Source organism: Megascapheus bottae, chromosome 10 (assembly GCF_031878675.1).
Source record: "Megascapheus bottae isolate mThoBot1 chromosome 10, mThoBot2.hap1, whole genome shotgun sequence".
NCBI classification, from domain to species: Eukaryota; Metazoa; Chordata; class Mammalia; order Rodentia; family Geomyidae; genus Megascapheus; species Megascapheus bottae.
This window is the reverse complement of record NC_143518.1, coordinates 22,252,163-22,275,034: the sequence shown is the minus strand read 5'-3', so window position 1 is coordinate 22,275,034 and position 22,872 is coordinate 22,252,163. Positions and strand designations below refer to the sequence as shown.

Here is a 22,872-nt window from a genome sequence, read left to right as displayed (position 1 = left end):
TCTCACAGACTTTCTTGCCTGGGCTGGCTTCAAACTTCAATCCTCGGATCTCAGCCTCTAGAGTACTAGGATTATAAGCATAAACCACTGGTGCTCAGTGTCTTCTTTTTTTATACTTATTATTCATAGGTTTGCTCTTTTGAAAGTATCCCAGACATCTTGCATGCTCCATTTGTATTTTAAAGTATTTTTCTTTGCCTTTATTTTTACAACTTTATCTTTGATTTCCTGACATTTCATTTTCTTTTTTTTATTTTTGTGGTTTATTTTTATTTTATTTTTTTATTGTCAGGGTAATGTATAGAGGGGTTACAGTTACATTCTCCAGGTAGTAGGTGCATTACTTCTCACACATTGATAACCCTTTTCATGCTTTTTTTCCCCATTTACCTCCCCCACCACCTACCAATCATCTTGTTTTCCCCCTTTCCCTTTCCTATTTCAAATAAACGTATATATAATACACCGGGTAACAAAGTCAGATACAGTAACAATATGAGATTAACCAAAGGTCAAAAAAAGAGAAGAGAAATAATATAGTACATTAAGAACAACAATCACACAAAATAAAGCTCTTGTTTCCATATCCTAGAGATACTTTCATTAAGTCTCATCCTATATGACATTATGTGCCTAGGTTTTGAACTATTGTAATCCTCTGCTAGGAGAGTCCTAAATGTGTAATAATTATTACAAATGAGGGGAACCATTGAGCCTATGTTCCTTTGGGTCTGGCTTAATATGATTTTTTCAAAGTCTTTTCATTTCCTTACAAATGGGGCAATGTCAGTTGTTCTGATGGTAGCATAGAATTCCATTGTATATAAATACCACATCTTGTTGAGGGGCATCTGGGTTGGTTCCATATCTTTGCTATGGTAAATAGTGCTGCAATGAACATCGTTGTGCTAGTGGATTTAGTATGTCCTTGTTTCTGGATGATTGGGTAAATGCCAAATACTGGAATTGCTGGGTCATAGGGGAGCTCTATGTTTAGTCTTTTGAGGCACTGCCATACTGCTTTCCATAGTGTTGGAACAAGTTTACACATTCCACCAACAGTGTAGTAGTGATCCCTCCTGGCCACATCCCCTCCAGCATCTGTTGTTATTAGATTTCTTGATCATGGCCATTCTAACTGGACTGAGGTGGAATCTTAAAGTTGTTTTGATTTGCATTTCTTTTTTTTTATATACTTTTTTTTTTTTTTTGCCAGTCCTGGGCTTGAGCTCAGGGACTGAGCACTGTCCTTGGACTTTCTCAAGGCTAGCACTCTACCACTTAAGCCTCAGCACCACTTCCAGCTTTTTTTCTATGTGTGTGGTGCCAAGGAATTGAACCTGGGTCTTCGTGCATGCTAGGCAAGCACTCTACCACTAGGCCAGACTCTAGCCTCTGATTTGCATTTCTTGTATGGCTAGAGATGTCGAGCATTTCTTTATGTGTCTATAGGCCATTCTTATTTCTTCTTCAAAGAAGTCTCTCTTTAAGTCTTTGGCCCCTCTTTTAATGAGATGGTTGTTTCTTTGAAGATTTGTTTTGGAATGATTCAATTTTTTTAGCTGTAGATATATTTTAGATATGAGGCCTTTGTTGTATGGTTAGTGAAGATCTTCTCCCACTCTGTGGACTATTTAGCTATGTCCTTATGTATGTTTTGCCATACAAAGACTCTGCAGTTTAATGCAGTTCCATTTGTCCAAGCTTTCTTTAATTTGTTGTGTTTCTGGGTCTTTATTAAGAAAGTTTCAGGGGCTGGGAGTTTGGCCTAGTGGTAGAGTGCTTGCCTAGCATGCACGAAGACCCGGGTTCAATTCCTCGGTACCACATACATAGAAAAAAAAGCTGGAAGTGGTGCTGAAGCTCAAGTGGTAGAGCTCTAACCTTGAGAAAGTCCAAGGACAGTGTTCAGGCCCTGAGCTCAAGCCCAGGACTGGCAAAAAAAAAAAAAAAGAAAGTTTCAACCTGTGTCAAGGAGACCTATTCCTTTTTGTAAAGTTTCCAGGATATCTGCTTTTACCTCAAGATCTTTGATCCATTTGGAATTAATTCTTGTGCAGGGTGACATAGAAGGATCCAACTTTAGTTTTCTGCAGGTGCTTAACCAGTTCTGCCAGCACCACTTGTTGAAGAGGCTGTCTTTCTTCCATTCTGTTTTTTGGTTCCCTTATCAAAGATTAGGTGGCCATAGGTCATTAGGTGGATTGATTTCTGGGTCTTCAGTTCTATTCCATTGGTCTTCAGGCCTGTTCTTGTGCCAGTACCAAGCTGTTTTGGTTATTATAGCTCTGTAATAGAGTCTAAAGTTTGGTATTGATATTCCTCCTGCGATGTTTTTTCTATATGGGGTCTTTTATTATTCCACATGAAATTTTGGATTGCTTCTTCTATTTCCCTAAAGAACGACATTGGAATATTGATGAGTATTGCACTGAATTGGTAGATAGTCCTTGGCTATCACAATGTTCATTCTTCCAATCCAGGAGCATGGGAGGTTTTTCCATTTCCTCAGTTCTGCTTTAATTTCCTTTTTCAGGGTTTTAAAGTTTTCATCATAAAGGTCCTTTACATTCTTAGTTAATTCCTTAGTACTTTATTTTCTTTGAGGGTATTGCAAAAGGAGTTGCTTTCCTGATTGCTTCTTCACTCCTCTCGCTGTTGGCACACAAGGAAGGCAGTTGATATTTGAGGGTTAATTTTATATCCTGCTACTTTGCCAAAGTTTCCAATCAGCTCAAGCAACTTGGGAGTGGAGTCTGTAGGGTTCTTTAAATACAGAATCATGTCATCTGCAAAGAGGGAAAGTTTCACTTCCTCTTTCCCTATTTGGATCCCCTTTATGCTTCTTGCCTTATTGCTCTGGCTATGAATTCTAATACTATGTTAAAGAGGAGTGGAGAGAGTGGGCATCCTTGTCTCGTTCCTGATTTTAGAGGAAATGGCTTTAGCTTTTCGCCATGAAGCATAATGCTAGCTGTGGGTTTGTCATACACAGCCTTTATTATACTGAGGAATGTTCCATGGATTCCTAGTTTCTCCAGAGCTTTTAGCACAAAGGGGTGTTGGATCTTTTCAAATGGCTTTTCTGCATCTATTGAGACAATCATCTGATTCTTGTCCTTGCTCCTGTTGATGTGATGAATTATAGTAATTGACTTGCATATATTGAACCAGCTTTGCATCCCTGTGATGAATCATAGTGCATAATCCCTGTGTTTGATCATAGTGAATAATTTTTTGATGAGTTGCTGAAGACTGTTGGCCAGTAATGACACTTTATTTTCATCTTGTTCCATTTTGTTAGTCTTTCAATTGAGATTTTATTTGGGTTATTGAGCTGTTGCTTCAGAACTTCAACCTGATTTTTTTTTCAGATTTCTATATCCTTATTTAATTCCTTTTTCATATCCTCCGTTGTCTTAGTCAGCTGTTTGAATTCTCTTTAATTCTCTTTGAGGTCAGCTGATATTTGAATACTTTTTTAATTCACTCAGGTGCTTGTTCATTTCCTCTTTAATGTCAATGTTCATTTTTATTATTTTTTTGCATTTTTCATTTGAAATTTTGTACCCTTCACTATCCTTTGAGTCCTTTTCTATGGAATTGTTGACTTTGGAGGAGACATGTTGCTTTCTTTTTTCATATTACTTGTGTTTCTGCATGAGAGGTTTTTGCTGTTGTTGTTTTCCAGTCCTGGGGCTTGAACTCAGAGCACTGTCCTTGGGCTTTCTCAAGGCTACCACTCTATCACTTGAACCAAGCACCACTTCTGGATTTTTTTTTCAGTATATGTGGCACTGGGGAATCGAATCCAGGGCTTTGTGCCATGCTAGGTGAGCACTCTGTCACTAGGCTATACTCCTGGCCCTGAGAGGTTTTTTTTTTTTTTATCTCAAGTCATTGTTTGAAAGTTTTAACCATTTACATTTTTAAGTGTAATAATAATAATGTTAAAGCATAACAGCATAGTGGCTGGATTGAAGTGGTATTTCTATTGAAAGGGTTTCAATAGCCAGGCATTTGTCCACATATTCATGGTATCAGGCTTGATTCTCAAGGTGAACTGTCTGGAGTCTTTTATAGAAAGGTCAACTGTCTACTTCTGGGAACCCTTTACTATAGAAACTTCCCTTCTTTGCATACTAGGAGCCACTATTGGCTTCACTATTGGCTACAGCCTGTGGGGTGGTCAGGTTTCCACTTTCTCCACATATACCTCAATTGTGTTACCAAGTGCAACAACTATCTATGCTTGGGCTGAACGCTGAATACATCAGAGACTAGGGGGTAAAACAGAGCCCTGCGTTCTATACTAGCTGAGGGAGAAATTGAGAGATCTACTTACTTTGCCTCATGGCCTTAATGCTGATCTAATCCAGACCCAGTCTAGCAGTCCATCCCCCTGTGAAGAGGAAGAAACTGTAGAAGCTGTGTCATTCAATGGATCTGGACCCTGGGCCCTCAGTTCTGACTATCAGCAAGCAAATGCCAATTATGTCGCTCTGAGGGGGAGGTCTTGGTGCTTTCAATCTACATCTGTGTGTGCGTGTGTGTGTGTTTGTGTGTAGAAGGGAGTTATTGGTAGCATGTGATTCAAAGGTTTGGGTGAAGGGCTGTGACCTTCCTAGCAATCAATGCATGCAGCCAAGAGGCAGGGCATACATAGAAGGCAGGCCCTGTAAGTAAGTCAAAGGCTTGGTGCTTTGTTTCTACCCACATCACAGAAGATGAGACTTGGAAGTGACAAGGTATCTTTCTTCACTGAGCCTTCCACACAGGAGCAATTTGCGTCCCACAAATCCCCACACTGGGTTTAAGTCTTGTGGGAAATGTGGACTTATTCTGCAGCTAAAATTGCCACCTTGGGGCCAGGAGTTTGGCCTATGGTAGAGTGCTTGCCTAGCATGCTTGAAGACCGGGGTTTGATTCCTCGGTACCACATACATAGAAAAAGCCAGAAGTGGTGCTGTGGCTCAAGTGGCAGAACACTACCTTGAGCAAAAAATGTCCAAGGATAGTACCCAGGCCCTGAGTTCAAGTCCAGGACTGGCAAAAAAAAATTGTCACCCTGTCACCATTACCATCTGTCTTACCTTATGACAGTACGTTCAGCAACTCTTCTCCCGGAAGCTGAGATGAACTTGGAGCTTTTTGCTGCTTTTCTCTGTTGCTTCAGTTCCTCTTTGCTTTTCTATCAAGCTGCTATGGCTTTTGTGATTTCCAATGTTCTTCCTTTCTTTCTGCTCTTTCCTTTCTTTAGAATGTATTTTCTTCTGTGTTATATAGCACTTTTAATCTGCCATCTTGCCTCAGTTCCTTTGCCCAGTTCTCTTTGTGTCCCTTCTAAAATCACTAGTCCCTTTCATGGAAGTTCTATACTTATGACTAAATTACTTTCCAAAGACCCTTCCTCTAATTCTCATCCTACTAGGAATTTAAGGGTCAACATATGAATTTGGGGAGATGGTTCAAACATTCAGACTATGCCACTAGACCTACATTAATCAGAGTTCTTTAGAGAAGTAGAAATAATATGATATCTCTCCATCCCTAGACACACATAAATATATGAATGTATGCATGTGTGTACGTGCATGTACACACACATACACATACATAGATATAAGTATGTGAAAGAGATTTATTACAGGGTATTGGGTCATGCAATTATAGAGGCTGAGAAGTCTTATTATGTCCTATTTATAAACAGAGTCCAGAAAAGCAAATGTAGTTGGAAGACCTGAGAGCTGGAGAGCTGATGGTGTAGATTTCAGGTTAGATGTGAAGGCCTATAAGCAAGGAATGCTAAGGAAAAGGTGATTTCTGCTCAAATGGCTAGCAGCCAACAAATTCAACCTTCCTTTTGTTCTAGTCAGTCTCTCAGTACTGTAGATGGAACCCGCTACATGGGAGAGGGCCATCTGCTTTACTCAATCTACAAATTCAAATGCTAAACTCTTCTGGAAATATTTTCATAAATCCACCAGAGACAGTGCTTAAGCCGATGTCTCCTGGCTACCCAGTGGCCCAGTCAAGTTGACACACAAAACTAACTATTGGTATAATCCAGAGGGAAGAAAGGATGGAAGGAATAAATGGATATGAGGAGTTCTTAGGAGCCACAGTTTTCAAAACTTGGTACCCATCACAGATTGGGAAAGCAAGATGGGGACTAAGACAACTGGACTTTCTGGTTTGCATGAGTGGTAGTCACATTAAACAAGAACCAAGGCCAGGTGTGGTGGTGATGGATACCTCTAACCCCAGCTGCACATGAGCCAAAGATCAGGTGATTAGAGTTTTAGGTGAGCCTTGGCAAAAAGCCAATGAGATCCTAGCTCAGCAAAGAAGCAACTGGGTATAGTCATATATGCCTGTGATTCTAGATACAAAGAAGGCCTAAGTAGGAGGATTGCAGTATGATGCTTGCCTGAAGCAAAAGTTTGAGACTGCATCTGAAGAAAATAACTAAATGAAACAAGGGGTCTAAAGTGGTAGAATGCCTGCTAGAAAACCTGAGGACCTATGTTCAAACTCCAGTACCACTAGAGACAGAGACGAAAGTGGAAAAGGAGAGGGAGAGGGAGAGGGAGAGAAAGCGAATGTGAGAACTTGCAGAAGAGGAGAGACAAGAGAAACAGGAACATATCTTCCCTCTTTGCAATTGCAGTGGAGGAAATACCAGTTGGATTACGGGTGTGAGCCACCGCGCCCAGCTTCTTTTTTAATTTTAATGTGCACAAAGAAGTGCTGAGTACTGAGCTAGGTCTGGGCAATGCAGAGATGAGGAAGTCCTAGTTCCCATCCCTGAGAAGCTTATGGGTTCAGTGGTGACCTTGGCACAAAGGTAGGTGCATTTAATCCAGAAAGCAGAGATGCTGATGACAATACATGCTTTACTGTGGTTCCAGGTGTCTTATGAGAATCAAGTAGACAAGTTTCTTTTCAGAACAAAAGAAAAGATAGCTTCTATTGTTTTTTTTGTGGTGACAAAATGTTCTACAGTTTAGATTATGATAATGGTTGCTCAACTCTGTAAATATAGTAAAAGGCATTGAAATATATATATATTCTATCAAGGAATTTTATGTATGTATGTACATAATGTCTCAGTAAAGTAGGCCTTAAAAAAAAAAAACCACTGAAGTCGAAGGTGGGCAACTAGTTGAAAGATTTCTACCACTTTCAGTGCACATGGCCTGAATGTCCCAGCTGAGAAGTTGGGTATGGCCAGCTTCATGAACATGAGATACCTGTGACATGAGTGGTTCTCTTCAGATGGCATTGATGGAGATACCATCAAGAAAGGACTTGGAGGAACCCTTCAGAGCTAGTGGAAGAATGAAAGAAAGGCAGTTGCTCCACTGAGGAGAAAATGAAGTCTGCACAGAGAGCTCCATACAGAGAATGATCTTGCCTGCAAACAACAGAGACTGAGCACATGCCCCTGGAAGGGAATGAAGGGACTGTGATAGGCCTGCTCCTTTTCACACTGACCTTCCCTGTCACTTCCCCAGGCTCCTAGAATCTTGGAACAGTATGAGCTTTCCTAAGGCTCCCTTCAATTTGCTTGAAGTATAAAATCTACATGTTTCTCAGGATCTATCAGTGGGAATCTGAAGAAATTATACATGCAGGCATTTCCAGACAGTGTTCTCCTTAGACCTCAGGGCTGCTTGATACAGTGGCAGAAACTTAAACTTGGTGTTCAGAAATCTTACAATGATGAATAGAACAAGCAATTGGCCTCCAGGGCTCTTCCCCACCTCCGCAGGACCCACTCTCCTCAACTTTTCTTTGCAATGTGCCATGTCATATACAATGCTGACCCTCCAGAAGAGACAGATTCAACACAACCCCTTCCTTGGTATTGAAGGCTTTATAACCCATGGGAATGGTATCAGACAGAGCAATATGAACCATGCCATCAGAGAGGTATGAGTGAAGTATTGACTTTCAGGTTGGAAAGGCCATGAAGGGCTTCATGAGTGACTGACAATGAGAAATGTTTCACCTTCCTGTAAGTGAGGGTGAGGCAGGGAGCAAGCAAGCCCGAAAGGGAACAAGACAAAAAGAAACAGAAAATGGGCCTGAAGAGACCCACATGGACTTTAAATATCAGTTAGAGTTCTTACTGAATTCTGAAGGCCATGGACAAGCCTCTGGGACAGTTCCACACTCCAGCTAATTACCACAATGCCTCTGCTATCACTGTCCACTGACCTTGGCTAGAGAAGGACTACCCAGTTCTTGCTATGGTTTAACTCAGTGCTGCAACACAGTGTGGAGAAGGCACTCCATGGAATAAAGTCAGATGTTGTAAGAGATATATAAAAGACAATGGAGCCGGGTGCTGGTGGCTTACATCTGTAATCCTAGCTACTCAGGAGGCTGAGGTCTGAGAATGGTGGTTCAAAGCCAGCCTGGGCATGAAAGTCCATGAAACTATTATCTCTAATTAACCACCAGAAAACCAGAATGTTGCTCCTCTCTGGGGCAGCAACACAGGAACGGGGAGGGACACACAGGGCCAGCCTGTAGTCCCCCGGGAGCCGAGCGAGATGGTAAGTGTCGAAGACCCAGCCCTCCCCCAATCACCGGGGAAGAAAAAACCACGCTGAGTCAGAAGCAGTGTTAACCATGAAAGCGCATCAGATCTCTCTGCTGATCTCTGCTGATCTCTGATGCTCTCTGATGCTCTCCTCCTTTATTGCGTCCGACAATTAGTTATATACTGTTAGGGTAGGAGAAGGTGGGCACTGGGAAGCTAGCCAATAGGAAGAGGGCCCCTGTGCTACCACTAAGGGTCTGGGTGGGGCTTTCAGGTAGTGGGCAGGACAGGTGCAGGAAAGCTCGCGAGACTTGAGCTGCTGCGAGACCCGCGAAACTGCGGGGGGTTCAATCGAGTCACGTACACAGAAATGCCTTAAGAGAGGTATGCAAAAGACCGAATGCCTGGACAAAGCCCTTTAATTGCAGCTGAGCCAGAATCAGGCTTCAGGGATGGAGGCTAGGCCCCAACACCAGAAGTCGTGCTGTGACTCACGTGGTAGAGAGCTAGCCTTGAGCTGAAGAGCCTGATCAGGAACAGCACGCAGGCCCAGAGTTCAGGACCCACCCACGACTGAGAAAAGAAAGAGGGAGAGAAGAGAAAGACAGAGAGGGAGAGGGGGAGGGAGAGGGAGAGAGAGAGAATATGAGAATGGAAAAATAGCAAAGAGATCAGACATGAGTGTCACAGGAGTCTTGACAAAGGGTTCTAATCCTCCTAGAGGGAGCTCCACCCAGCCTACAAGTTTCTCAAGGATGGTGACTAGACCTTCCTCATCTCTCCGTGGCCTGGATCTAGCTTAATGCCAGACATATGGCAGATACTCATTAGATGAATGCTGTACAAATGAATAAGCAAAAATCAACAGGAACTCTTCTGCCATGTATCCTCTGCTCAGGATAGCTTTCACAGGTTCACACAGTACTGCTTAGCTTTGGTTCATATTGTTCCTCCCTTCTCCCACCCATGTTTTGCTTACTTTAGTCCTACCTCCCTGACATCAGCAGCCCTCACTGTCTTCATGGCTCCAATTCTTTCAGTGATGACAGAGTCTATGCTGCATAATTCAAGTGACTGCTCTTTCTTGCAGCTGCTTCCTATGTGCTAGTCCAGCAACTCCCTCCCTGAAATGGGGCAAAAGCTGACATCACAGGGTGTGAGGCATAGAGTTAGTGCTGTATACAGTCACAAATATCCTAGGTAATGTAATCTGGGGAGTGAAAACATAGCCACAGAGGCCCAAACCAAGAGCTCATGCTCTACCTCTGCAGACAGAAGAGAAGGATATGTGCCTGTCCTACCACATATGAGATGGATGGGCATGAAATTACCTATCTGAACTGGGTTGCCATGTGTCATTCTCCTTTGAAAATCCTTAAATACAGAGCTGACCATCTGTCCAGGAGCTGATGAAGTGTAAGCTGGCAGTACAGCACCTACCCACACTGCCCTTGTCAGAGTTCAGGATGCTTTGTGGGGAAAGGTGTCTTAAAGGAACTGTTGCTTTCCCTGCTGCTTTGTAATCTCCAGATGCAGCAAACACAGTTGAGGGAGATTCTCTGACTGCTGATAGATGTTTATTGCTGTGTAAAGAAATAAGGCAGGGTCGGGAGTTTGGCCTAGTGGTAAAGTGCTTGTCTAGCATGCACAAAGACCTGGGTTCAATTCCTCTGTACCACATACATAGCAAAAAGGTGGAAGTGATGTTGTGGCTCAAGTGGTAGAGGTCTAGCCTTGAGAAAAGTCCAAGGACAGTGCTCAGGCCCTGAGCTCAAGCCCCATGACTGGCAAAAAAAAAAAAAAAAAAAAAAAGAATGAATGAAACAAAATAAGGCAAATTCTTATTGCCATGCAGTTCATTTTCCTAAGAATTATGTATTATTCCAGGGTCAGATAGCGACCCTGAAGTATTTTCAACTATGTGGAGTAAAAGGCTGATACAGCACCTTCTGCATTAGACTATATAGCCCTTACAATGATTAATGCTTCCTGCAGTGATGAATACTGCTGCCTAGCCAGATTGTGTGAGGTGGGTGTCAAGCTCAATTATATCTCCAGGATCTCCTGATAGAAAGTGTTGAATACACACATGAATAACAACTTCACACAGTAATTTGCAAATATTTTCCTTATGCATTTCTTAATTCTCACAAGGCCCTGTGGAGTAGGTACTAAAATTAACTCCCAATAGCTCACATCTTTAATCCTAGCTACCTCAAAGGAAGCTGAGGCAAGAAAGTCTGTGACTCTTATCTCCAATTAATCATAGAAAAAGCTGGAAGTAGAGCTATGGCTTAAGTGATAGAGTGCTAGCCTTGAGCAAAAAGTTCAGAGACATTGCCCTGGTTTAAGCCCCATGACCAGTACAAAGAGATAAAGTAAGCCTAACTGAGATCCATTAAGTGGCATACCCAATATTAAATAGCCAGTAAGGAAGAAATCTTTCCTGTACGCTTTGAGCTATATGGCCTTAGGGGTTGTGGGAAGGAATATCAAACCCAATGTTTGCATGCCTGAGTGAAGTACCAGCTCAGTTCCCACCCTCCACACAAATGTTATCACATATACATGATAATACTAATGGATATGGGGAATGAGTGAATGTAGAGAGTGGCTCTGTGTGGAGTCAGTAGAGAACAAACAACTCAAGGGAAGGAGAATATGTCACAACTTTTATCCGGATGCAAGGCAATAGAGACTAGGACTGGACTGACTAGTCTTCATGGAGCTTACAGTTCATTTCAAGGGACAAACGTAAAACTAGATTTTTTTTTTAATGATTTTGAAAATTTGTAGCAGGTGCTCTACCCTGGCCCAAGAATGATTTGCGCTCAGTGTAGAAAGGCTGGCCTCTTAGTTTGGGGAAGACACATTAGGCAGAACGCCCTAAAAGAAGGCAAAGCAAACTGACAAGGGACTGAGAGTGTCCATTCCCGCTGTCTAGTGGCCGGCCTGCCGAAGGAAAGCAGGAAGACCAGTGGGGCAGAGCCTGCGCCCCGCGCCCACGCGTCTGAAAGGGTTAAGGGGGACGGTCCAGGACAGGTCCCATAGGCCACGCCCACCGGGAGGGGGCGGAGCCTCCCCTGTGCGCCTTTCGATTGGTCGCAGGAAAGGCGTTACGCTAGGACTGTACCAACGGTCGGGGGCGGCGGAAGCGGAGGTTGGGTGTGGGTCCGCCGGCGCAGCGCGGGGAGAGGTGGCGGGGGAATGGCCGGGTCGGGGGTGGGCGGGAGCCGCAGTAGCGGCGGCGGTGGTGGCGGCGGCGGCGGCTGGGGGCGGTGAGAGCAGCGTGGGGCTGCCCCTCCCCGGAGGCGGCGGGGGCGGCCAAGGCCGCGCCGTACCGCTCCGTGCGGGCGACCATGGAGCGCGCTTAGGGCCCGACAGGTGAGCGGCGTGGGGCGGGGAAGGGCACGCGACCCCCGCTCGGGGCTCGACGGGCGGGAAAGTACTGTCGGGGCGAGGTGTGTGGCGCCCGGCGGGCGGGGCGCCTCCTCGAGGGGCCGGCCCGGTTTCTACCGCGGGTCCTGGCTGAGCTCGGGGACCGCGGCTGCCTGGAGGGAGAGTGGCCGGTGCTGCCGGGCCCTGCGGGCTGAGGTGTCGGGGCCTCGGCCTCCGTGGGCGCGGGCCTTACGTGAGGCCGTCTCGGGGGGACCCGGAGTCCTTCTGGTGACCGGCTCCGGGGCGGGAGCTCGGTCCCCCGGGGCAGCCGGCCGAGGGGCCGCCCTGGGGTCCTGCCCAGTGCCGGTGGCAGCGGCCCGGGAGGATCCCGCGCTTGTGGAGTCCTCGCGGACCCGCCTCGTGGCAGAGGGGCGCGAGTGACCTGCAGGCCCGAGGCCAGGGGAAGGGGCAGTGGAGACGGGGCCCCGCGGTCTCGTCGGGGGCCGGGCCTGCGCTCACGGTGGGGCGCAACTTAAGGAAAGGCTGGGTAGTCCCGAGTGCGTTGTGCTGGAGATTTCATTTCCGGGTGTGATGATTTCCCCCTCGGTTAAGGGAACCCGAATGTTGCCGTTAATGATGGATGTGAACAGTTGTCAAGCCATGTCCTTGATTGTGGGAGTGCATAAGATATTTATTTTAATCACGTTTCTGCTAACCTACCTGCCAGGAGAAAGAGAGATTATTGGAGAGAAGTGGTGGGAACGGAGCATCGGTAGTCATTATACAATTAGGCATTTTACAGGATTTATCATCATTGGGATGAGTAAACGACTTCATAATCTGAGAAAAGGAGAAGTGCTTGATACTGCCATATGGAGGTAGGACCAAGTAGGGACAGCTTCACGCAGCCAGTTTTCCTCTAGAGGTTTATTTCTCCCTTGGAAAAAAGAAGCGTAAGATCTTTTAGCTATTAAAATATAGGACTTTGGGGCCGGGAGTTTGGCCTAGTGGTAGAGTGCTTGCCTAGCATGCACGAGGACCCAGGTTCGATTCCTCAGTACCGCATACATAGAAAAAGGCTGGAAGTGGTGCTGAGGCTCAAGTGGTAGAGCTCTAACCTTAAAGTCCAAGGACAGTGCTCAGACCTTGAGCTCAAGCCCAAGGTAAAAATAAATAAATGAATAAAATATAGAACTTTGTAAGATCATCTAATCGGGTATAGTTAAGATTACTGCTTATTAACCATGCTTATTGTTCTTGTGTTGTAAGTTCATGCTTGACTTGCACTGGGCTGATTTGTTTGTTTGTGGGTCATGGGGCTTGAACTCTGAGCTCTGCCCTTTAGTCACAACCCCACTTCCCATTTTCTAATGATTAATTGGAAGTAGTGCCTGGTCTGGCTTTGAACCACAATCCTCAGATCTCAGCCTCCTGAGTAGCTAGGGTTACAGGTGTGAGCCACATGCCCTGCTGTTTTTGCTTTTTTGATTTTTAAATCAGGCTAGTGATTTTAGTGTTTCATATTTCCAACATTTTCTTGGGTTTATACAGAACCTTTGAGCTAAAATGAGAGTACTTTCACATGTAGTATTTATCATCCAGGCAGTTCTTGAGAAACTGAGATTCATTGGCTGAAGATGCTAACCAGTCTATGGTTAGATTTGAAATTATTGCATTAAATTAACAACTTAGGTAAAAACTGTTGAAGATCTTGGACTTTGGGTCCCCAGGCCATACAGTGGAGTCAACAAGATGTCCTTCCATCTAACTGCTTTGTCAAAGGGGAGTGAAAAGACAGTTCAGAATCCCAGTTTCACCCACAGTAAAGTACTGTGATAAAATTGGATGGGGAGAAGGGAAAGGAGAGTGTGGTCTAGTGGTAGAGTGTTGCCTAGCATGCATGAAGCCCTGAATTAGATTCCTTGGTACCACATACATAGAAAAAGCCAGAAGTGGCCCTATGGCTCAAGTAGAGCTATAGCCTTGAGAAAGCTCAAGGACAATGCCCAGGCCTTGAGTTGAAGCCCCAGGACCAGCAAAGAAAAAAAAAAAATCAAATAAATGGATAGGGGAAAGGATACTCAAGAAATATGAGGATCCTGGTTGAAAGCCAGCCCAGGCAGAAAAGTCTATTAGACTCATCTCCAGTTAACCATCAGCAAGCCAAGTGATAGCTGGGCGTGGTGGCTCATGCCTGTAATCCTAGGTACTCAGGAGGCTGAAATCTGAGGATCGTGGTTCAAAGCCAGCCTGGGCACTAAAGAATGTGAGATTCTCATCTCCAGTTAGTCACTAGAAAATGAGAAGTGGGGCTGCAGCTTCAGGGGTAGAGCAGTAGCCTTCAGCTGAAGAGCTAAAGGACAGTGCCCAGGCCCAGAGTCCATGCCCCATGACCCACCAAAAAAAAAAAAAAAAAGCCAAGTGGTAGAGCACTAGCCTTGAATGAAAAAATTGAGGGACATTGTCAAAAGAGGGGGGTGGGATTTGAGCATTCACACCTCAGATATGGGGTCAGTTTGTTTCCTTACAACTAGTAAGAGACTAGCTGTGTTTTGCTACAAGAATGAAAACTTAACACATTTCATCATTATGTTATAGAATTACTTTGTGCTAATAACAGCATAAGTCGTGACCTTTTATTTTCATGTATAGATTCTAACACAGCTTATTTTTTTCAAGACAGACATAAGTTTTCTATACTTTGTTACTATTTCAATGATCAGATATGTCAGTTCTTAAACCGATAACTGAACTAGCTAACTGCGGTGATTGGTTGTCTCTTATTGATTGCTGCAATTTCATAATAGAAACAGAAAGTGTCTGTTTATATGCTTGCTGTTACAAACAATGAAAAGGAAAGAGTTTTCTAAACCTAGATATCAGGTCATTCTGAGATTGAATGCCAAGTGATTTTGTGGATTGGAGTAGGAAGCACAGTTATAATGAGCCTCTACAGTTTGTTATAATATTTAGGGCCCAACAGTGTCTAGTACATGGTATATATGCAGGAGATATTTGTTGGTGGAATGCATAAATAGAAAAAGAATAAGGAAAACAAATATGCTAATGCTAAATCTTTAGTTCTCTTTTGGTAAAAAGAAGCCAAGAAAATGTATTTGATTCCTATTGTACATATGCTGTTGAGGTGTGGTGTTTTTTTTTTTTTTTTTTTTTTGCCAGTCCTGGGCTTGGGCTCAGGGCCTGAGCCCTGTCCTTGGACTTTCTCAAAGCTACCACTCTACCACTTGAGCCTCAGCACCACTTCCGGCTTTTTGCTACGTATGTGGTACCCAGGAATCGAACCCGGGTCTTCGTGCATGCTAGGCCAAACTCCCGGCCCCTAGGTGGGTTTTTATAAAGGTGCTATCTGCTGGTGCTGCCTTGAGAGTAAGTACATGATTGTATGGTATTTTAGCCAAGTCAGAGGCAGCTGAACAAACTCCTCCAGCCAATGGTTCTGGCTAGCTTAACAACTGGGTTGCAGTTAATGCTTTTGCTTTAGTGGAACTTAGAGTTCTTGGTAATGATCCTGCAGCATTGACTCTAACAATTCTCGTAACACTTTCTTGAGAATGAGAGAGGGGGGGGTTATCCCTCCATGAGGTGTTTCTCCAGCAGCAACTCTTTCTACAACTGTACACTTCTCTTTCCCTTCATTTAGCTGCCACTTTGTGACTTAGGACTTCCTTATTTTGGGTTTAAGATTCAGAAAAAAACTCCTTACTTTTTTTTGGGGGGGGGGGCGTGGGGAGGTGGTCGGTTATGGGGCTTGAACCATGGGCCTGGGTTCTGTCCCTGAGCTGTTCAGCTCAAGGCTGCCCTACATCTTGAGCCACAGCGTCCCTGCCAGTTTTCTGGTGGTTAATTGGAGATAAGAGTCTCTCATGGATTTTAGTGCCTCAGCTGTCTTTGAACTGCAGTCCTCAGATCTCAGCCTCCTTAGTAGCTAGGATTACAGGTGTGAGCCACTGCGCCCAGCTGATGGTTTTGGTTTTTGTTTTTACCAGCTTTAACCAACTTTACCTAAAGATATAATGCAAAAACCTTCTGATTTGGTGCTTCTTACCAAAAACAGAAGGAAGAAATGCCTATCTTTGGATGTAAAGATTCTTAGTGTGGGCCTGAACCATGTCCTCGTGGTAGCATGCTTGTCTAGCATGCGGGAAGCCCCAGGTTTGATTTCCAGGAACCCCATACACAGAACAAGCTGTAAGTGGTACAATGGCTCAAGTGGCAGAGTGCTAGACTTGAGCAAAAAGTGTTCCAAGGACAGTGCTCAGGCCCTGAATTCAAGTCCCAGGACTGGCAAAAAAAAAAATCTTGGGGTGTATTTGTTTTCTCAGGGTGAAGTAAGAAGTAGAGACTGGTGTGTGTTTGGGACCTGTACTCTTGTAAGCCTTTTAGAGGAGAAGATGCTAATTTCGGTACATTGTAAAAAGAGGTCAAAGTATGAAATTATGAAAAGAACCATGGACAGGGTGTGGCAGTCAAGTTCATTATTCCATGCTTTCATCTGTTGACTCTGCTCTATATGTGCAGCCATGTTTCCTTTATCTTATATTGGGAAATAAGTTACTTATAAAAAGTCTTATTGTAGCTATGCTTTTTGTAGAAAATTTCTTACAATGTATCATATGTTATTTCCATTTAAACAATAATTTACATTTTTTATTATCTCCAAATGATTCCTAAGGTCTCTTCCTGACTAATTCAGTAGGAGGCTTCAGGGTGATTGAAAAATGTAGGTTGTTTCCCCCCACTTCCCCTTTCTGCTTTTTCGCGTTATTGTATGTGTTTTTTGTTTTTGTTTTTTGTTGGTGGTTGAATTTGAACTCTACCTGAGTGCTGTCCCTGAGCTGTTTTGCCTCAAGGCTAGCACTTTGGGCCATAGCTCCACTTCCAGTATTCTGTTAGTTAATTGGAGATAAGAGTCTCAGCCTTTACTGCCAGGGCTGACTTTGAATCTTGATCTCAGCCTCCTGAGTATCTAGGATTACAGCCATGAGCCATCAATGCCAGGCTGGATATGGTTTTTCAGTAGCTTGCTTCTTTCAGGGCTGGGGAAGATGTGTACCTCTGGCCTTCTGTGGAGTAGAATCCCAAATGACTCACTCCCTGAAATGGAGTGTAAAATAAATAGGCTAAAAGATTTTCTGTGAACGCTTTTTTCAGAATTAGTACATGAACTTTATCTATTTCTTGCTTTTTTTATCCTTGGTTTAGTCAACTTGCACCTTCACAGATACATTCATGTTCTTCCTATAAAAAATAATATGGGAGTAATAATTTTGATTTTTGTTTTAGAAACTATTGTCATTAATACCTGAAGATCTGGTTTCAGCCCTGCCTTGTATCACTCTTGAGCAACATCATTTTGAACTTTCTCCATTCTTCCTGTTAGCATTTCCAAATTATTTTACTCCAATCTCAGCCAGCATCAGAAACCAAATTAGCAACAAGAATAGGGTATATAGAAGCAATAGCTTCAGCAATTTAAAATTGAATGTATAAATTTGGTAAATGTGTTTGACATTTCTGTATTTTTCACTGTTCTCTTTCTGAGTTCTATATTTCAGGACTTATTTTCTCATATATAAAAAAAGAGGCTGTCTTTAAACCAAAGAATTACCAGTTTATAAGAAATGTTTATAATCATGAAGCTTCTCTCCTGTTTGTTACTTCTGTTATTCAAGAAATACTTATAGATTATCTCTCATTTGCCCTGTACTGTGTTAGGTTCTTGGAAGTACAAAGAGAATAAAGCATATTCCTTGTCCTTAAAGAATTCATAGTAGAGAAAAAAGTCATCTAGAGCAGAGAGAGAGACAGAGACAGAGAAATAAGAGAAGAGAGAAGCAGATCATATAAACAAAAAGATTATTGCTGCAGCCACCTACATATCTAGACCTTTTTGAGGTTGCATTATTTCTGAATGTTATTTTATATGGTCTGTCAACTTGGCATCACCCTTAGAACATATGGTTAAAAGACTGAGGTGCTATATATCTGGGCTGGTGGTACACCTGTAGTCAGACAGATTGCTTCAGTCCAGGTTCAAGGTCAGCCTAGACAACAAAGAAAGAACTTTATTTTTTTGAGGTACTGTTGTCACACACAGCTTATATATTGGTGCTGGAAGCGTAGCCTGATGGTAGAGTGCTCACCTAGCATGCAGGAAGCCCTGGGTTTGATTCCCTAGTACCACATACTCAGAAAAAGCCGGAAGTGGTGTTGTGGCTCAAGTGGCAGAGCATTAGCCTTGAGCAAAAAGTGTCCAAGGACAGAGCCCAGGCCTTTAGTTCAAGCCTCAGGACTGTCAAAAAACAGGAGTGGTGGCTCACGCCTGTAATCCTAGCTACTCCGGAGACTGAGGAGACTGAGATCGAAGTTCAAAGTAAGCCCCAGCATGAGACTCTTATCTCCATTTAACTACTAGAAAATAGGAAGTGTTGCTATGGCTCTAGGAGTAAGGCCATAGCCTTGAGCTGAAGAGCTCAGGGACAGGGGCCAGGCCCAAAGTTCAAGTCCCACATCCACCAAAAGAAAAAAAGGAACAAGGCTTGCTAGCAATGTATTTACTAGTTTTTCCTTTTTCTTTTCTTGTCCCAAATTAATGTTTAAGTGGAACATGTTGCAGGGATTAAAGAATCGAAGGAACAGTGGAACAGTATTGGTTTCCTAAATTTTTATTTTTTTTTTTTGTGGCCCTGGGGCTTGAACTCTGGGCCTGGGCATTGTCCCTGAGCTCTTTAGCTCAAGGCTATCGTTCTACCACTTGAGCCACAGTGCCGCTTCGGGTTTTCTGGTAGTTAACTGGACGAGTCTTCTTGCCCAAGCTAGCTTTGAACCGCAATCCTCAGATGCCAGCCTCCTGAGTAGCTATGATTACAGGCATGAGCCACCAGCGCTTGGCTGCCTAATTCATTTTTGTTCTTCTATCCAGGAGGAAAGACTACCTTAATGTTTTATTAATGCCTAGTTATGATTTTTAGTTGACTTCTTTCACAAGGAACTATTAAAGAATTTTATATAAAGGATTCTTATTTTACAGAAATACTTTTTTGTTTTTTGCTTTTGTTCTAGGGCTTAGGCACTAACCCTAAGCTTTTGTTCTAGGCTAGCACTCTACCACTTGAGCCATAGCACCACTTCTGGCTTTTTGTTTATGTGGTACTAAGGAATCAAACCCAGTACTTCATGCATGATAGACAAGGACTCTACCATTAAGCTACATTTCCAGCCAGGTAAATAAAATTTCTTCTTTTCCAGACTTGGGGCTTGAACTCAGGGCCTAGGCACTGACCTTGGACACTTTTTGCTCAAGGCTAGTGCTCTGCCACTTGAGCCACAGCACCACTTCCGGCTCTTTCTGAGTATGTGGTTCCAGGGAATTGAACCCAGGGCTTCATGCATGCTAGGCAAGCATGCTACCACTAGGCCATGCTCCTGGCCCAATAAAATTTTTAATGGCATTGAAAACACTAAGGAAAAAATCTAGCACAGAGACCAAGTAGGACTATGTAGAAATGCAGTTTTTCATATCTATAGCTTTGTTACTTTCAAGGTTTATTTTGAGAGCTTTACTATATGCAAAACTGTCATCTTTAAAACACATAAGTAGTTTTTTAAATAACAAGATTGTGTGAAAGGCAATTTTACTTCAGATGTGTGTGTGTGTGTGTGAAGTACATTAACTCCATGCTTCCATCTGTCTCAAGTACATTGAATATGATAGAACTGAGCCTATAGAGAAAAGAACAGGTTAAATTGACTATATAGACTCCCAGTATTCTGCCTCAGATTGTATTCCTTCTGAAGATGCTTACAATCTCATCTTCTTAAATTTGGGGAAGGATATAAGGGATATAAGACTACTAGTTACTATTCCACTTATTAGTAATGGAATATGTGTATTCAGTCTTTAGTTTTGTAATTGAGAATATACAAAGTTACAGGATGTTGACTCCAATGAGAGTTATTTTCTTTGTCATTCTTCGGAAGTCACCTTTCGGTTTTTAACATAGCAGTAACAAACAATCCTATAGATATTCTAGGCATTAATTTTAGCATAATAGTCATGGTAATTTTATTCATTTTTAAAAATTGTATTAGGTAGAAATGGTCTAGTTTTTTCATATGTGGAAATTGAGACTTGAGTTTCTTTTCCTAGTCCTACATAATACAGTAAAACAAGTGTTTAGGCCCAGGATTCTAAATGCTGAGCATGTTCCTCTTATCCCCCATTACAGAGCTTATATTTAGAGTAAAATGAATTAAGAAGCTGTTTCTTAAGTGGAGACTTAACAGAGAAAGTAATACCTATTGATGCTTATTTATGTTATTTAGTATTTGTTTTAGTTAAAAATTGGCATTTAGAGACAAAAGTGAGACTATCTTGTGGCAAGCAGCAAGTTTGGGCTCATTTTTTAGGGAACTTGGCATTTATTAAGGTAATAAACAGTTTATACCATTTGGTATTGAAAGTTTTGGCTTTCTAAAAGGAATTATACAATGCTAAGTGGAAAGATTTCTGAATTCTTTTGATTTTACTTCTAAACACTGCCATTAACCACCAGGAGAGACTGCATTTATTTCTAAGGGACAAAGGATATAAACTCCTTAGAGTTCAATAGTAATATATTACACTTAGTTACTACCAGTTAAAAAGACAAAGACTCAGTATAGATCATACTTAGCTCAGGATGAAAGTGTGTATCATTCTACACCCTGCTCCCCCCAAAAAAACAAAAGATTGTGATATTTGTTAATGTTTATGCTTCGGCTAAAGTATAAAGATTAGCAATCATAAACTGCATACATAGTTGTGTGAATAGGCGAGGATAACTTGGATTGCTCTGCATAAATTTAGTGTTCTAAATATAATACTTTGTTTTTTCTTGTAATTACTCATGTCACCTGGACTCAGGTAGTTGGTTTGTCCATATGGTGCAGGTTTGGGAATTCAGCTGGTATTTGAATGTCCTTCGTAGTTTCACTTCTCTGCCTGGTACTTTAGCTAAAGTGGCCATAATAGCCAAGTGCTGGCTGATCCTCTCTCTGGAGGTCACTCACTTAGTAAGTGTAGCCCACTAATCCTAGTGGCTAGATGCCAAAAGATTGAAAATGGAGGAGAAACATACTTCACCTTTAGATGAAAGGAATTATTGATATCTATCTTTGTAGATAATAAAAACAAAGAAGTCTTAAATTAAGATCTTCCCTTTTTGCACTTTCCAAGCCTTCAGTTGTGCTGAAACCAACAATTACCAAATAAATTGGTACCAAAAAAAGAAGGGGCTCTTGTAGCTCCTACTGAGGATAGAAATCAAAGAGGTTGTATGATCAAATATGATTACATACTAATTATTAATAATCTCCACCATTTGCCACAAAACTCCTTTGTCTACATGAAATATGTGTAACTGAGCATAAATTTGCCTTGTGGCACTTTAAAGTCATAAGACATGCTACACCCCATTTATGTGGTAAGAAATGGATTTAACCACTAAATAGAAAACATAAAAAGTGAAAATTGGGGCCAGGAGTTTGGCCTAATGGTAGAGTGCTTGCTTAGTATGCATGGAGACCTGAGTTCAATTCCTCTGTACCACATACACAGAAAAAGCCTAAAGTGGTGCTGTGGCTCAAGTGATAGAGCTCTGACCTTTAGAAAGCCCAAGGACAGTGCTCAGACCCTGAGGTTAAGCTCCAGGAGAGGGGAGTGAAACTTTTGTTTACTTTTGAAAGTTTTGCTTTTCATTGTTGTAAATATAACTTGGGTTGCTCTCTGTAACCTCAGAATTACTAGTATGAAATTGTCAATCAGAATGAGTTTCAAAGGACTCATTGGTAACTTATAACAACTTCCCATAAGTTAGTCAGTGTTGGGAATATATATTCTCATTAGCTAAGACATGTTAATTTTATCATACTTGTCTGTATGTTTTTCTAACAGCCAAATTCTTAAAGTAGACTTTTTGCTAATATCTCTTTTTTCTATGTAATCGACATATATACCCAGACAGTGCTTTACAGTCATAAGTGTGTCAGTTTACCACACACATAGAGTGGTGGTACTGTCGTGGTGATCATGATGATGATGGTAGCGGTGGTGGTGAGTGAGTGATTTGAAGGAAAGAAAATAAACCTGTTGAAGAAGCCCTGCACAGCAACGGAGCTGAGAATGAAAGTAAGGTTCAGTAGGAAAATTCTTCATAAAAGTCTGCTTTCTAAAACATTATTCTGGGAGTTTACACCAGCTTTTAGCATGAAGACTATTTATAAATGTTCCATTTGTGCTGCCTTTTTATGGTTAACATTTTTAGAGATGTTATTACCTTGAGTGTACTTTTCTTTGTGTTAGGCTGTGTTCCACCTAACAGAAACATTAAAAATAAATGACTGTAATATAACTGGACAATGTTGCACTGTGTGAAGCATTTATAGAAGGCGCTGAAGGTAAGAAATATAGCAGACACACTCCTTGGGGTACTAGGGAGGTTTTCATGAATAGTTTGCAGCATACCTGGTAATCTTGCTTTTATTTTCTTAGTATTTGAAATAAAGAATGTTAAAAATCTGATTTACAGAGTATATAGTATGTTGTTTGTCTAAAATAAGAAATGATGATATGGCCTGGAAACCCTGTCTTGGGCATGCTCTTTGAACATGAGGGAGCCAAGATTCACTAAGGAGCTCAGATCCTGAAAGAAAAATTAGGAGTTATATACAAGAAGGTATTATACAAAGCAGAATGTAGTTAATTTTTGGTTGAGAGGAGTGAAAAGTTACCATAGAATATGAAATGGGAACAGAAACAGTTGTGGTGATGAATCTTAAAGGAAGGATTAGGGTTAAACTAAGACAGGACAAAAGGCTAATAGAGCAGATTTTAAGGGTATTAGGGAATGAGGATTGGCAAGGACAAAACCAGGGCATGTTCA

At 42.3% G+C, this 22,872-nt stretch overlaps 1 protein-coding gene across 2 annotated transcripts in view; it reads left to right on the top strand.

The window, feature by feature from the left end:
• Positions 1–11,654: 11,654 nt before the first annotated feature.
• The window catches only part of Fam20b (FAM20B glycosaminoglycan xylosylkinase), a 36,553-nt gene continuing 25,335 nt past the window's right edge, over positions 11,655–22,872 (top strand). Inside the window, exon 1 of one of the 2 annotated variants that reach the window (XM_090340349.1) lies at positions 11,655–11,711. The gene's annotated coding sequence lies outside the window, so the exon portion shown is untranslated. Of the gene's footprint in view, positions 11,712–11,791; positions 11,936–22,872 lie in introns of those variants that run through there. The other variant, XM_090340347.1, reaches the window with a different exon arrangement.